General features: G+C 42.7%; 1 pseudogene; it reads left to right on the top strand.

The window, feature by feature from the left end:
• LOC111981105 (junction plakoglobin-like) overlaps positions 1-14079 on the top strand; it is a 70034-nt pseudogene that overhangs the window by 35411 nt on the left and 20544 nt on the right.

Here is a 14079-nt window from a genome sequence, read left to right as displayed (position 1 = left end):
TTTCACCTTTATTTAACCAGGTAGGCCAGTTGAGAACAAGTTGTCATTTACAACTGCGACCCAGCCAAGATAAAGCAAAGCAGTGCGACAAAAACAACAACACAGAGCTACACATAAACAAATGTACAGTTAATAACACAATAGAAAAATCTATGTACAATGTGTGCAAATGTAGAAGAGTAGGGATGTAAGGCAATAAATAAGCCATAGAGGCGAAATAATTACAATTTACCATTAACACTGGAGTGATAGATGTGCAGATGATGATGTGCAAGTAGAGATACTGGGGTGCAAAAGAGCAAAACATAAATAAATAACAATATGGGGATGAAGTAGTTGGGTGTGCTATTTACAGATGGGCTGTGTACAGGTACAGTGATCGGTAAGCTGCTCTGACAGCCGATGCTTAAAGTTAGAGAGGGAGATATAAGTTTCAGTCATTGGCAGCAGAGAACTGGAAATGTTGTGTGCGCTTGTATAGGTAGGCTAGATCTCTAGGAATATCTCGAAATGATCATTCCAAGTAATTTAGGATTTTTAATAAGCAGAGGCCCGAATGTTTAAAGTGAGACACCCCACTCAACAGAAGTTTGACCCACATATGTATAGACCTGTAGGGCACTTCCTGCTGAGCGCAGTATGTAAACTCAGATTTACTAAAGACTTTAGATCCCTGAGCTCCCGGCCATACTATACCCTCTAACTCAGCAAATACCTTATAGAAAGATAAGGGAGTGCTGCTTGGTTATAGAGTCTGTAGAGGTACGCGGGGAGAGGAGGGGAGCAGACGGCATTAAGGAGTTGTGAGAGAGGGAGATACCGTACAAACTGCCGAGGTTTTGCAGTTTGACTCAGCAGATATTATTCTCAGAGAGAAATCTGGTTGATGGGGAGAGAGAGGGCACAGAGAAATGGCAGTTGGGGCAAAGAAAGAGGTGGGTAATATTCTGTAAAGTCAGAAAAGGAAAGCATACAGTTGCCTCTATAAAGGGAGCAAGTGAAGATATTGCTTGTAAAGGCTTTACATATAAAAGACGTCTAGTATACGTCTATCCCTTATAAACAATATCTTCTCTGAGTATGGTTACATGCACACAATAATGTGATTATTGTGGATAGTCAGATTAATATAATAGTTCGTTTAAAAAGTTTACATGCTTTGCAAGAAGAACGATTTTCCTAATAATCCGGTTTACATGGATACATCTGAAATCAGGCTACCTGATGGCACTTTGATAAATGCAGAAAATCACCAATCAAAATAAATGTTCTACCACATGTTATTTTTTTGAAGAATATTTGATTCTTCTCAAAAAGTTTGTATGTGAAAACTACACTGAAAAAAATATCAAGGCAGCATATAAGGTGTTGGTCCCATGTTTCATGAGCTGAAATAAAAGATCCCAGAAATGTTCTATGTGCACAAAAAGCTTATTTCTCTCAAATTTTGTACACAAATTTGTTTACATCCCTGTTGGTGAGCATCCTTTGCCAAGATAATCCATCCACCTGACAGGTGTGGCATATCAAGAAGCTGATTGAGCAGCATGAGCATTACCTTGTGCTGGCCACTCAAAAATGTGTCAACAAATTTTGGCACACAACAGAATGCCACAGATGTCAACATTTTTGAGGGAGCATGCAATTGGTTTGCTGACTGCAGGAATGTCCACCAGAGCTGTTGCCAGAGAATTTAATTTTAATTTCTCTACCATAAACCGCCTTCAACGTCGTTTTAGAGAATTTGGCAGTAGGTCCAACCGGCCTCACAACCACAGACCACGTGTAACCACGCCAGCCCAGAACCTACACATCCAGCTTCTTCACCTGCGAAATCATCTGAAACCAGCCACCCGGGCAACTGATGAAACTGTAGGTTGCACAACTGAAGAATTTCTGCACAAACTGTCAGAAACTGTCTCAGGGAAGCTCATCTGCGTGCCTGTCGTCCTTACCAGGGTCTTGATCTGACTGCAGTTCTGCGTTGTAACCCGACTTCAGTGGGCAAATGCTCACATTCGATGACCACTGCCACGCTGGAGAAGTGTTCTCTTCGCAGATGAATCCCGGTTTCAACTGTACCGGGCAGATGGCAGTGCTAAAGAGGTAGGCTCGCTCGGCTGGCGCTAGCACATGCATATGAAAATACACAGCTGGAACGCCAATGAAAGTGTTTATATGTGCTCATAATTTCAAAGATTGCTTAGAAAACCAGACGTTTTAACCGGCGTATAATTACTTCAATGTTGACCTTACGCCGACTAAGACTAGCAGAGTAAGGTGTTTACATGACTATTGCGTAATCTGCCTACTGACATACACAGTAATAATGTCATATTAAACTGATCATGTAAATGTACTCACTGTGAGGAATAAGAAACTCCAGTAGCAAAAAGTACCCTGAACTGAACCAGCTACTCTCTTTAAAACCTTTCATATTGCCTTTCATCATGCAGTGCCATGTTGCTGTGGAATCAACATGTTCTTTTCAAGCCAATGTCTTATATGGAATACTAAAGTGTATAATTAAGCCTTCGTCTTCACAGGTGGGAGTAGAACAAAGTTAACCTCAGGACACTGATCTAAGGCCAGTTTTACATTTTATATCCTAGTTAAGGTTAACATCGGAGGAGGGCAAGCTGATTCTAGATGACCTAGGCTGTGACTAGACTTGACAGTAATGCAGTTTTTCTATTCTGATCATGGAATTCCAAACACATCATGCGTTTACACCTACATGTACAGTTGAAGTCGGACATTTACATACACCTTAGCCAAATACATATAAACTCAGTTTTTCACAATTCCTGACATTTAATCCTAGTAAAACTTAGGTCAGTTAGGATCACCACTTTATTTTAAGAATGTGAATTGTCAGAATAATAGCAAAGAGAATGACTTATTTCTTTCATCACATTCCCAGTGGGTCAGAAGTTTACATACAGTCAATTAGTATTTGGTAGCATTGCCTTTAAATTGTTTAACTTGGGTCAAACATTTCGGGTAGCCTTCCACAACCTTCCCACAATAAGATGGGTGAATTTTGGCCCATTCCTCCTGCCAGAGCTGGTGTAACTGAGTCAGGTTTGTAGGCCTCCTTGCTCGCATACGCTTTTTCAGTTCTGCCAACAAATGTTCTATAGGATTGAGGTCAGGGCTTTGTGATGGCCACTCCAATACCTTGACTTTGTTGTCCTTAAGCCATTTTTGCCACAACTTTGGAAGTATGCTTGGGTCATTGTCCATTTGGAAGACCCATTTGCGACCAAGCTTTAACTTCCTAAACTGATGTCTTGAGATGTTGCTTCAATATATCCACATAATTTTCCTACCTCGTGATGCCATCTATTTTGTGAAGTGCACCAGTCCCTACTGCAGCAAAGCACCCCCACAACATGATGCTGCCATCCCCGTGCTTCACAGTTGGGATGGTGTTCTTCGGCTTGCAAGCCTCCCCCTTTTTTCTCCAAACATAATGATGGTCATTATGGCCAAAGAGTTCTATTTTTGTTTCATCAGACCAGAGGACATTTCTCAAAAAAGTACGATCTTTGTCCCTATGTGCAGTTGCAAACCATAGTCTGGCTTTTTATTGCGGTTTTGGAGCAGTGGCTTCTTCCTTGCTGAGCGGCCTTTCAGGTTATTTCGATATAGGACTCGTTTTACTGTGGATATAGATACTTGTGTACCTGTTTCCTCCAGCATCTTCACAAGGTCCTTTGCTGTTGTTCTGGGATTGATTTGCACTTTTCACACCAAAGTACGTTCATCTCTAGGAGACAGAACGCGTCTCCTTCCTGAGCAGTATGACGGCTGTGTGGTCCCATGATGTTTATACTTGCGTACTATTGTTTGTACAGATGAACGTGGTACCTTCAGGCGTTTGGAAATTGCTCCCAAGGATGAACCAGACTTGTGGAGGTCTACAATTTTTTTTTCTGAGGTCTTGGCTGATTTCTTTTGATTTTCCCATGATGTCAAGCAAAGAGATACTGAGTTTGAAGGTAGGCCTTGAAATACATCAGGTACACAGGTACACCTCCAATTGACTCAAATGAAGTCAATTGGCCTAACAGAAGCTTCTAAAGCCATGACATAATTTTCTGGAATTTTCCAAGCTGTTTAAAGGCACAGTCAACTTAGTCAACTTCTGACCCACTGGAATTGTGATACAATGTATTATAAGTGAAATAATCTGTCTGTAAAAAAATAGTTGGAAAAATGACTTGTGTCATGCAGAAAGTAGATGTCCTAACCGACTTGCCAAAACTATAGTTTGTTAACAAGAAATTTGTGGAGTGGTTGAAAAACGAGTTTTAATGACTCCAACCTAAGTGTATCTAAACTTCCGACTTCAACTGTAAATGTGTCCACGATGTCCACATTGTGTCCGGATTCCCTTTTCCCATGCTATATTCAAATGCCCAATATGCATTCTGCAAATGCTGGAATTGGCTAAATATGAAAATAACACAACACCAACTTGTAGCTAGCTAACTACTGTAACTAACTAGCCAGCTAACCTCTGTAGCTAGCTAGCAAGCAAAGCTAAAAGGATTGCAAACACATCCCTTTACATGCTTGGAACGTATTTCCTCAAACATTTTAAAGGTGTCTCTTGTTCCCAAAGCACAAGTTTTCTGGAGACTTGTGGGCAGAGTCTTGATGACGTCACCCCACGGTATGCGCTAGACTGAGGAGAAATTGGCACACAATATATCCCTGACCACCACCTGAGGTGGACAGCCAGATCTGAACGAAGTCAGACTACAATGCGACCTATCTTGTCAATGCAATCTTTGTATTCTGATAGAAGAACTTGCATGTACAGTGCATTCGGAAAGTATTCAGACCCCTTGACTTTTTCCACATTTTGTTACGTTACAGCCTTATTCTAAAATGGATTAAATAAAATATTTTCCTCATCAATCTACACACAATACCCCATAATGACAAAGCGAAAAAAGGTTTTTAGAAATGTTTTCAAAATAAAAAAAAATAAAAAAAACAGAACATACCTTATTTACATAAATATTCAGACCCTTTCCCATGAGACTTGAAATTGAGCTCAGGTGCATCCTGTTTCCTTTGATCATCCTAGAGATGTTTCTACAACTTGATTGGCTTCCACCTGTGGTAAATTAAATTGATTGGACATGATTTGGAAAGGCACACACCTATCTATATGAGGTCCCACAGTTGACTGTGCATGTCAGAGCAAAACCAAGCTATGAGGTCGAAGGAATTGTCCATAGAGCTCAGAGACAGGATTGTGTCGAGGCATAGATCTGGGGAAGGGTATCAAAACATTTCTGCAGCATTGAATGTCCCCCAAAACACAGTGGCCTCCATCCTTCTTAAATGGAAGAAATTTGGAACCACAGACTCTTCCTAGACCTGGCCTGAGCAAATGGTGGAGAAGGGCCTTGGTCAGGGTGGTGACCGAGAATCCAATGGTCACTCTGTCAGAGCTCAAGAGTTTCTCTGTGGAGATGGGAGAACCTTCCAGAAGGACAACCATCTCTGCAGCACTCCACCAATAAGGCCTTTATGGTAGAGTGGCCAGACTGAAGCCACTCCTCAGTAAAAGGCACATGACAGCCCACTTGGATTTTGCCAAAAGGCACCTAAAGACTCTCAGTCCATGAGAAACAAGATTGTCTGGTCTGATGAATTCAAGACTAAACTCTTTGGCCAGAATGCCAAGCGTCACGTCTGGAGGAAACCTGGCACCATCCCTACGGTGAAGCATGGTGGTGGCAGCATCATGCTGCGGGGATGTTTTTCATCGGCAGGGACTGGGAGACTAGTCAGAATCGAGGGAAAGATGAACGGAGCAAAGTACAGAGAGATCCTTGATGAAAAACTGCTCAAGAGCCCTCAGGACCTCAGACTGGGGTGAAGGTTCACTTTCCAACAGGACAACTGCCCTAAGCACACAGCCAAGACAACACAGGACTGGCTTCTGGACAAGTCTCTGAATGTCCTTGATTGGCACAGCCAGAGCCCAAACTTGAACCCAATCGAACATCTCTGGAGAGACCTGAAAATAGCTGTGCATCCAACCATCCAACCTGACAGAGCTTGAGAGGATCTGCAGAGAAGAATGGGAGAAACTCCCCAAATACAGGTGTGCCAAGCGTGTAGCATCATACCCAAGAAGATTTGATGCTGTTAATTGTTGCCAAAGATGCTTCAACAAAGTACTGAGTAAAGGGTCTGAATTCTTATGTAAATGTGATATATATATTATTTTTTTATACATGTGCAAAAATAAATTATATGTAGATTGATGAGGAACACGTTCCCTCAAAACTTGAGACATCTGTGGTATTGTGTTGTGTGACAAAACTGCAACTTTTAGAGTGGCCTTTTATTGTCCCCAGCACAAGGTGCACCTGTTTAATGATCATGCTGTTCAATCAGCTTCTTGATATGCCACATGTGTCAGGTGGATGGATTATCTAGGCAATGGAGAAATGCTCACTAACAGGGATGTAAACAAATTTGTGCACAAAATGTGAGAGAAAAAAGCTTGTTGTGCGTATGGAACATTTCTGGGATCTTTTATTTCAGCTCATGGGACCAACATTTTACACTTTAAACTGGAACTTTTTACTCATGTAGTCGCACCTCCGCATCTTTTTCTGTTCTTTGCTGTAAAATGTACAATAAAGTTTTATTGTATTCCTTTGGGCACTCACAGATTGATTACCAGAGCTGTGAACAAACTCAGCAGTGGATTAATTGAACAATCAGAGCATTGGAATATTCGCTTAATACTGCAAATATAGTCGTTTTAAGTGTTTTTGAGGAAGTTTGGGCTTGTAGTGCAGCATTGCTAACATCCTTTTGGCTGTTTACATTCATGAATTTTGACAAAGTTGGAAGGACAAAAGCAGAACTCTGCACAGCACCCACGCTCCAAATTCATTTGCAGCTCAGTGTGATGGTTTCTCTCGAGCTCAGTGTGATGGTTTCTCTAGAATACACAAGGTGCTAACTCGTCGCCGTGGCAGAAGTAACTAATGGATTCTTGTGGATTCTGTCACCATGGCCTTCAGACAACTCAGGTAATGGTAATTCGACTCAAATATAAATTTGGCCTGATCTATCCCTTTAAGTGACATTTGAGCTGCTGTCAGGGTGATGGTGACAGAAGGGTGTTGTAAACACTTGAATTATTTAGGTTGGGAGGACAAAAGCAGAACTCTGCACAGCGTCCACTCTCCAAACTCATTTGCAGCTCAGTGTGATGGTTTCTCTAGAGCTCAGTGTGGTGGTTGTGTCTCCACTGGAAATACGTAGGTCAGCCTGACCTATCAAAGTACAACGTGTTACTGTCAGTCACCAAACAAGGGATCACTACTTAACATGCAGTCAGCTCCTCACAGGTCTAGGAACAGTGGGTGAATAGAGCAACTGGGAGGGCACAACAACAGGAGCAGCACTAGCACCTTTTCAAAGGTCTGAGAACAGTGGGAGAGTGTCAGTGAGCTTAGAATAACAGCAGCAGCAGCACCTTTTCACAGGTCTAGGGACAGTGGGAGAGCATTGTGGAGGGAACAACAGGGCCATCCCTGGGCATAAGCGGCATAAGCGACCGCTTAGGTTCCCACACTTTTTTTTTGTGGGGGGGGGGCTCAGTCATGGTCTCAACTTACTTTTGAGAGTTAGAATAGTAGAATACAGGTGCAGTTTCTAAATTTGGTTTTGCATCAGCAGTTTTTCTCTTGTAATGTCAGTCACTGATAGTCACTCAATTAGCCCATGTCAGCTAAGATTTTTTTGATTGGTAAGTTAGTCTAGCCAGCTATCTAAACGTGTACTGATCATGGTCGAATTATCGACTGGTCATGTAGGGCACGTGCCCAGGGGCCCTGACCTCCAGGGGGCCCCTATTTATTTTGTTAGTCACTCTCTCTCAGATAGCATAACATGGCTTAAGTCATGGCAAAATGGCAGAACTGCACACTTTTATCTCCTCCCAATGTTAAAATGAGCATATTTGAATGAAATTAGTTATCAAATGGAAAAACTTGCTCTACACCCCATGGCAAAATGTGTAGAATTGCAGAAAATGAACTCTTAAAACTTTTTTTTTCACTGCACCGTCAAGAGTTGGGCCACTAAAATGATTTCCTGCAAGGTGGAGGGAAAACAATTTTTCACTTAAGGCCCCCAAAAGCGTAGTGCTTGCCCTTGGGAACAACAACATAGAAATAGAATTAACAACAGCAACAGCAGTAGCTTTTCACAGGTCTGAGATCAGTAGCACAGGTATGGGGGGAAGGAAAGTTGGGAACACTGTCCGGGTTTGTAATTGGAGGGCGACCGGCGGGGGGGAGTGATGGTGTCATCAGATCCACTCCAGGAGTTTGGCAAACATGGCGTGTCTGCTGCCGAATGTGATGCCAAATAAACGGCCGCTGCTTTCATCTGCATGGCCCGGTGTGTATTGCGATTAGAGAGTTAGAGAGAGAGAGAGAGAGACTGTCATCTCATTATCAGATCCCGGAGATGAGTCAGTCATGGAGAGACGGGGTGACCGTTGACCTTGTCTGCACACACACACTCACTATCAGTCACCCACACACATTTTGATCCACAGTGTAGTATAAGTACCAAGGACCCGTGAGTCAGTCATCAATACATATGTGTGTCATCAACATCAATACGTCTTACACACACACAAACACATCACACACAACCTGTTGCCCTACGACTTACAAACGCACACACAAACGCAGACTGCCAAACTTGCACAGACCCTTGAGGTCAAATAGAAGAAGGCAGATCTGCTGGTATGTCATTGTTCAGCTGTGCGCCGTCCAAAAACATCCTTCCTGCGCCTGAGAGCCCTGGCAACAGCAGCCTTGATGTACTGTGTGTGTGAGTGAAAGAGAGAAAGAGAGAAATTGATATGTGAGATGAATACAAGAGAGAAGTAGAAACATACAAGGAGAGAAGCCAAGAATTATTGAGAAAGCAAGCAGGGGACTTGTAAAGGTGGAATAAAGAATGGGATATAGAGAAAAGGAAAGAGAAAAAATTGATTACGTTAATATACTCGTGACCTTCACTGGGACAATGGACAGAAAACAGGAATTTCCTCTCCTGCTCTTTCCTGCCCTGGTTATTTCTGTCCTTGACCTATGAGGATACACACGTATACACACACACACACTTACAGTAATACTCTTCAAAGCAACTGACCAAGATTAAACCCAGCAGTACGTGTGTATAGCCTACTTTAAGTAGTATCTAATGTAAAAGGAAATAAAAATATCCTTCTCTTTCTAAATCAGAGAGCAGGGTTAACAGAGGAGATTTCGCCCTTTGAAGCAAACCAAAGCCTTCAGATAAACTGAATAAACATTTATGAAGAAGGTTAATCTAAGAGAAATATGCTAACAGTGTATTATTTCATTATGTCAAGGCAGTTCTGTAAAAAGCCATTTTTAAATTCCACCAGTGTTTTTAAGTGCTTTTTAATGAACTAAATATTATCCCTGGCCACCGTTGACTAGACCAACTGGCTCTTGGGGCTTGTGTGTGTGTGCGTGTGTGTGTGCGTGTGTGCGTGCATCGACATGAGACACTCCATGGCCAGTTTGATTAATGACTTGGTGGGAAACAGGCTCCGTGGCATCATAACAACAACAATTAAAAAAGCTATTTCCCAGAAGCCTTGTGTGTGTCCCAACGACAGTGAGAGAATGGTGGAGTTGTTTTTTTATCTTCTCCAGAATAAATGGAGAACGAGAGAGGGAGAGTGAGAGTGACTTTAGAGAGGAACAGAGGTTTGGAAAGAGGAAAAAGGGAGAAAAAAACATTTGAAGGAAAAAAAAAATAAATTAAACAGAGGGTTGAAGGAACGATTGAGAAAATACAACATAGAGAGTTTAATGGTGTGGCTGAAAATGAGCAAAGAGATTAGGTGTCCTTGGAGAGAGAACATGAGGGATGGATTGAAAGAGAGAGAGATAGGAAAAAGAGGTTGCGAGAAAAAGGCGTGTCCGTAGAGATTGCAGAAACAAACTTTAAGAATGACGGCTTCTGTCAAAAACACCCTTGTGCTAAAGAGAATTGTCAGTTTGTCTTAGTGGAGGTTTCCAAATGTTTTATATCGAGAACTAACATTCAGGTTTTTTTCTCTCAAGGTGCCGCTGAGGTGAACATCGAACGGTCAACTTGATAAAATGGCTCTCTGAAAGCCTGTTATGACAGTCCAAATGTCCAAATCTGCTTTTTATGAGTTATGCTTCTGTTTTCATGTCACCCTGCCATTTTGTGTCAGACAGACAGGCTGCATTATCTCTAAGTGTGGGTGCGGATCGAGGCCCTCACTCATTGGCTCTATGGGTGATTGTGTGGTTGGTGTGGAAACTGGAGGTCTTTCATCTACCTGTCAGTCACGCGGAACACTTCATTACGTTGTGAAGGGGTTGATGATGAAATGTATGAGCCGTTTTCCATGCCTGGAGAAAAGCAGTTACGCTTTGCTCATTTGTTTTGTCCTCCGTCTGCCTTCCAGTCAGTTTAAGCTCAGTTAAAGAGAGTGTATCTGTCATCATTTGTTAGCTATTTCTCATTCGGAATGGAGAAAATGTGGTTTATATACAGGCTAGCATAATGAGTTTTAGATATCTCGCTTCGAACAAGATTAGTATCAGATGCACATACAGTTGAAGTCGGAAGTTTTTACATACACCTTAGACAAATACTTTTAAACTCAGTTTTTCACAATACCTGACATTTAATCCTAGTAAAAATTCCCTGTCTTAGGTCAGTTAGGATCACCAGTACATGATAGTAGAGAGAATGATTTATTTCAGCTTTTATTTTTTTCATCACATTCCCAGTGGGTCAGAAGTTTACATACACTCAATTAGTATTGGGTAGCATTGCCTTTTAAATTGTTTAACTTGGGTCAAACGTTTCACGTAGCCTTCCACAAGCTTCCCACAATAAGTTGGATGAATTTTGGCTCATTCCTCCTGACAGAGCTGGTGTAACTGAGTCAGGTTTGTAGGCCTCCTTGCTCGCACACGCTTTTTCAGTTCTGCAAAACACATTTTCTATAGGATTGAGGTAAGGGCTTTGTGATGGCCACTCCAATACCTTGACTTTGTTGTTCTTAAGCCATTTTACTTTGGAAGTATGCTTGGGGTCATTGTCCATTTGGAAGACCCATTTACGACCAAGCTTTAACTTCCTGACATCAGTGATGATGATGTCAATCATCCTATCAGAAGCTTCTAAAGCCATGACATAATTTTATGGAATTTTCCAAGCTGTTTAAAGGCACAGTCAACTTAGTGTATGTAAACTTCTGACCCACTGGAATTGTGATACTGTGAATTATAAGTCAAATAATCTGTCTGTAAGCAATTGTTGGAAAAATGACTTATGTCATGCACAAAGTAGATGTCCTAACCGACTTGCCAAAACTACAGTTTGTTAACAAGAAATTTGTGGAGTGGTTGAAAAACGAGTTTTCATGACTCCAACCTAAGTGTATGTAAACTTCTGACTTCAACTGTACATGGACAGTGGACATACACCACACACACGCACACACAGACACACTCATATTGCGCTCCACATAACCACACATTCCAAGTAGCCTAGATCACTCACTCATGCATTTATCACTTTGTTTTATATGCTGCTCAGTAAGTGGTTAGCAAATAGATCTGAGCTATTTGGCAGAATGGCCAATTCAGACATTGATTAGCTCAGAGGATAGAAGAAAAACAAGATTTCCCACCCAAAATTAGGGTCAATAATTGATTAAGCTCTTTCCAGCGAGTACTTTGCAGCTATTTGCGACAAACATGCAGAAAAGCTCTCTGATGTCTCTTGGGGAATTTTTGTCACAAACAGCAGGGGACAATGCTCTTTCCCGTAATGCAGTTGGATTATTTCTCTGCAACACCACCGCCAGCCTCCTCCCTCTGTCGCTCATCTCCACCATTGGCCTAATTATAGTCATGAATTAAGCATTGTTCTGCGAACGGAAAGGAGAAACCTTTTCAGGGATCGTGACGCTCACCACTTCTTAAATGTCACCGTCTCTCTTCCCCCCCCACCCGCCCTGCAGTAGTTGGGCCGGGCTGTACCGTAGGGACGGGATATGGAGTCTGTCCCATTTACGCCACTCTCAGTCCATACTGTCGTGCTGCACAAACTTACTTCGATTTTATGGGGACACTTAATATTATATTAAGTTTAATGTGACATTTTACATGGTTTGGAGTATCTAGTTTAGTTGTGCCTCACTTACATGGGAGCATTGGACTCAATGAAAGAAATCAACAGCCAAAGGCGTTTTATGAACTTTTCAGTTGTTACCGGGCAGATAATCGCCTAGTTGTTTATACAACGAGTTATTACAGTAGATGCTCCATTGTTTGTACTAGAGCTATCCCGCAGCAATAAGGGCATTGCAATGTATAGTTGCTCTGGATGCATTCGTTTTTGTTTTTCTTCAGATTTATTAGCTCTCTGATGGTCGTTTTCCATTTATGTCATTTAGCAGACGCCCTTATCCAGAGCGACTTACAGTAGTGACACCAACCCACAACCCTGGCGCTGCAAGGGCCATGATTCCTGGTCTAATGTTCTCTCTTTCTCTTTCTTCCTTTCTTCCAGAAAGTTCTCTCCAAAGGCCAGTTTTGAGAGTGGACAGTGATGATATCCATGCAAAGTAAGTATTTTGTTAAAGACTCGCTGGCTTCGTTTAATCTGCTAAGAATCATTCTTGATTAACCAAAGTTTGGAGCACAGTGTTGCTGTACCCTAGAAACACACGAGCAACCGTCCACTCAGTGTCCCTTCAGAGTGGCTGAGCATAAGTATAGTGTCTGAATATGGTGCCGAGGGAGACAACTGACCACTTGCTCTCCGTCAATCAATCACACTATTTTTATAGCCCGTTTTACATATCCACTGTGTCAAAAGGTTAATCCAGGGTCTAGGCTGGTGAAAAGGGATAATTAGACGCTATGTCACTCTTCCAACCTGTCCGCTCTCTCTCTCTCTCTCTCTCTCTCTCTCTCTCTCTCTCTCTCTCTCTCCTCTCTTTCGCTTTCTCTATTCTCTCTCTTTCTTTCGCTCTTTCTTCTCTCTTTCCCTCTCTCTCTTCTTCTCTCTTCTCTCTCTTTCTTTCGCTCTCTCTTCTCTCTCTCCCTCTCTCTTTCTTTCACTCTCTCTTCTGTCTCTCCCTCTCCTCACAGTGAACGAGGCAGAGGGGTCAGTGAAGGTGGCCGAGTGGCAGCAGACGTACTATGCCACGACTCCGGCATCCAATCAGCGCCACCACCGTGCGAGATGATGAGGGCACAGAGTACAGCGCCAAGAAGTATTGCCGTTACCACCACCTTGGTGGAAAACCCTACAGGTATAAGTTATCTCTCTCTCTCTCCCTTTCTCTCACATTCCCACTTCCCACTCTCTCTTCCCATCCCTCCCTTTCTCTCTCATTCCAATTTTCCCCCTTGCTCTACTTCTCTTTCAGTCTCTCTACATCTCCTGTCTGTCTGTACAAATAGGTCAACACTTACTCATTCAATGTCATAATCATGCTGTGATTCACTCCACTCGCTCATACGCCATCACATACATACACAGGCCAGTTTGGACTGGCTTCATGTCTTAAAATAGGCATGATTCTTCTTCTGAAAACTATCACTAGTTTGAAACACTATCTATGGATATATCTATCCACGTATCAATGATCTCCTCCTCCTCCCTTCTCCTCCCTCTTTCATCCCTCTCTTATCCCTCTCTCCCACCAGAGATGGAGGCCCAGTACACCCTGACACGGGCCCAGCGAGTGAGAGCGGCCATGTTCCCAGAGCCCTGGTGGAGGCGAGGCGGTGCTGTCCACTCAGACTGACCCGGGTCAGCAGACCAACGTCCAGCGGGCTAACTGAGCCCTCGCAGCTCCTCAAGACCGCCATCGTCCACCTCATTAACTACCAGGATGACGCCGAGCTGCCACTCGCGCCTGTCCCGAGCTCACCAAGCTGCTGGCCGATGATGATGCGGTAACTAACCTCTAAGAGTTCCAAA

Source organism: Salvelinus sp. IW2-2015, linkage group LG20 (genome assembly GCF_002910315.2).
Source record: "Salvelinus sp. IW2-2015 linkage group LG20, ASM291031v2, whole genome shotgun sequence".
In the NCBI taxonomy this organism is placed as follows: Eukaryota; Metazoa; Chordata; class Actinopteri; order Salmoniformes; family Salmonidae; genus Salvelinus; species Salvelinus sp. IW2-2015.
The sequence above is the reverse complement of the archived record's forward strand: the minus strand, read 5'-3'. Positions and strand labels throughout refer to the sequence as shown.